We start from the raw sequence: 3,062 nt of genomic DNA on the forward strand, positions 1-3,062 counted from the left end.
TTACAACTGATGGGAAATTTTGAAGTTCAGTGATGTAATGAGGTCGGAAATTTCCATGTCAAGATAACCATGTAGCATTTCCAACTTTTTCTATAACATATCAGCAACTAGGGTTGTTATTCTTTTATTTTAGTCATAACCTTGGTGTTTGTTATGGTCATTGTAATGTCATTGCAAAGGCCGATGCATAATTTGGCTCATTTTAGAGTTTCTGATTGTACCGGATGCACATCTGCCTTTGGAACCTCGAGTCAAAATGAAATGTTATGATCTTTTCTTGCCCTAGATTATTGAAACCTGTCCGGATAACATGATTAACACCTACTTTTTAGATGCTTTAAGCTTGAACATGCTTTATTGTTCTTTCATAAAACCGCAAATTTGTTGCTCATGTCTCAGCAATAGATATGAAAAAATTTGGGACTTGTTTATGTGTAATTTCTTTTTCCTTTGAAAACTGTAAGTATAACTCTTAAAATTGCTTCTGTACCTCTATGTTTGAATCATTGAAATTGCATTTGCTAATTTTTGAACTCATTGATATTCTCTTCAGTGGCTCTCTAAAAACATTGGTAAGAAGGTGGATAAGTCAGCTCTCTCTAATGGATCTGCAATGACAGGTACACCGTTTCTTGTTCCAGGTTACTATTAATACTCATTGGGCTAATTTTTGTTTTCATTTGTGCAGATAAGAGTACATCAGCACCATCAGGTGTTCCGACTGCTTCTCTTAAAGTCCTTCGTCCAGATACATCTCAGATGGTGATTTATGATCCAAGGCAGCATCATGGTACAAGCTTTTGCTTGAGTAAAAATATATGCCTGTGATTTTTTCAATGGTATTCTATTTTTTTTAGCAATTTCATTGGGCCACGAATGGATGGAGTATCTCATTTTGTCATCTTGTTTAATTATGGTGTTGACTTGTTCATATACATTGGTCATTAGCAGTATTGAACTTGAAACTAAAGATATCCTTTGCGTAGACTTATGCAGTCATTTATGCATGAAATAGGCATATGATTCTGTAGAAAAATTAGACCTCATTGCCTCAATAATCGTGTGGTTGTTTCCAATAGTTTTTTAGTTTCCTTTGCTACTTTAGGTTGTTGTCTTTGTTTTAATTAAAGTCTTATCTATTTGCTTTGGTCATTAGCGAGATTGCAATAGAAGCTTTCAAGAAGTCCTTTTTAGAGAATTATGTGGTCATCTGTGTATGAATATTCAAGCACTGCTTTGATGTGATTAACAAATTTACTCTTCTGATTCTTTCTAGTGAACATCTGATGTAATTTGACTTGGAAATGAAATTAACCAAAACTATTGTTATTCATGTAAGTGATACGGGAAATGAGAGCAATTAAAATGCTCCGTAGGTTTTGTTTGTCTGATCGAGCTCTTCATTCTTAGGTGAGGTCATATGGCTGATTCTGGGATTTATCTTATTAGATGGTCTTTGATGCACATTGGTGAATACGAAGGATTATGAGATGTGCATGCGCCTGAGTAATTTATAAATCAAGCCTAAATCATTGATCTATAAATAGCAAAGCAGTTTTACTTAAAACTGTCATATATGTCCAGGAATATGCCTATTCATCTTTGTATAACTACCGTCGTGAATCTTGGAAATGGCAAACCAAATATGAGTATTAAGAGAAAAGAAATATAAAATGTATTAGAATGGTAAACGATAAAGAGAAAAGCTCAAGTTAGCCAAAGGGCCAGGCATTGAAAAGGAAAAGGAACCATAGAGATTCTCCAATTTTCAAAGTCAAGGGTGTTGGCTTAGAACGGGTCAAACATAAACATGTATCTCCTATGCTACTATTATGCGTTTAGAAGTGGTGACCCCTAACTAGCTTATAACTTTGTTGAAAACAGTATTGTATTAACTTCAAGAGAAATGATGCTGGGTGATCGTGTGGTGCAGTGTAGTTATATTTCCGTTTTCAATATATTAACTTCAATAGAAACGGTGCTGGTTGATCATGTGATGCGGTGCAGTTATACTCCTTGGTGTAACTTTTAAGGAATTATAGCTGTTAGGATTTTACGTTGTTTCTTTTTTCCATTCCCTTTTTTGTGTAATTTCCTCATCGAGATAGAAGAGGGAAGGTTTTGAGAGAGGCTGGGGTCGGATGTTTAAAATCTATATCTGATATGTACAACGAATTATTTTATTTTGCTGTTCTTTTGGGCTTGATAATGGCTTTAAAGGTCACCAGCTTTTAGCAGTTCTGCTCATTTACCTTCCGGCAATTGACATGACTTAGAGTGGCAAATGTTATGCTTTTACCTCTTATAACATTGAATTGTATGCTTGTTGAATCATATTGAAATGCTAGATACTTAACTGACTAAACTTGTTTGAATGTAGGAACTACAGTTCCATCAAACACCACTACTGCAATTCTTGCTACTCCCAATTTGTCGAATCCCATGGCTACAGTTGTTGGTGCTGCTTCAAACCCATTAACCTATAATTTGTAGTTGAATTTGAATTATGATCCAAAATGCAACATATCAATGATGAAATACGGCGATGCATCTGCTTGAATTTCTCTGTCTAGTTGGCCTTTTAAGTCCCTTCTGATTTGGTATCCTTGGAAAATTATTTGTTTTGCACTCTTGGCATTTTAATATCATATTAGAATAACTAGTTTATAACTTTGGAGTAATGATTCATTGTAATTTTACCCATTTTTTATATATTTCTTTAATTTTTTAATTCATCACAAGGTTCATGCCATAGGGGCAAAGCTAAAATCAAAAAATAAAAAAAAACCTCATTGAGGAAGAAAATTCAGAGAATAAGGTAAGAAAACCAAAAAATATAGCAACTGAGAGAATATACAGAGCTATGTTTCTCCGACTCTTCATTTTGCTTGAAGTATCCCTTTTTTATACCCTGTCAGAGTATTCATTTTTCTTAAAGTATTTGGTTTCAACACCCATGCCCGACGATGAAAGAACCTCTTTGAGAAAGTTATACAATAGATTTATTATATAAATTATTTTAAATTATATAAATTCATATAAGAAAATTTATTATCAATAAT

The 3,062-nt window shown here is 33.7% G+C and overlaps 1 long non-coding RNA gene across 1 annotated transcript; it reads left to right on the forward strand.

The window, feature by feature from the left end:
* The first annotated feature begins 206 nt into the window (after positions 1-206).
* On the forward strand, positions 207-2,715 carry LOC107943721 (uncharacterized). Its single transcript, XR_001696047.2, has 3 exons — positions 207-620; positions 689-790; positions 2,381-2,715. It is a non-coding gene; the product is annotated as an uncharacterized lncRNA (long non-coding RNA).
* Positions 2,716-3,062: the final 347 nt, after the last annotated feature.

This window comes from Gossypium hirsutum, chromosome A11 (genome assembly GCF_007990345.1).
Source record: "Gossypium hirsutum isolate 1008001.06 chromosome A11, Gossypium_hirsutum_v2.1, whole genome shotgun sequence".
In the NCBI taxonomy this organism is placed as follows: domain Eukaryota; kingdom Viridiplantae; phylum Streptophyta; class Magnoliopsida; order Malvales; family Malvaceae; genus Gossypium; species Gossypium hirsutum.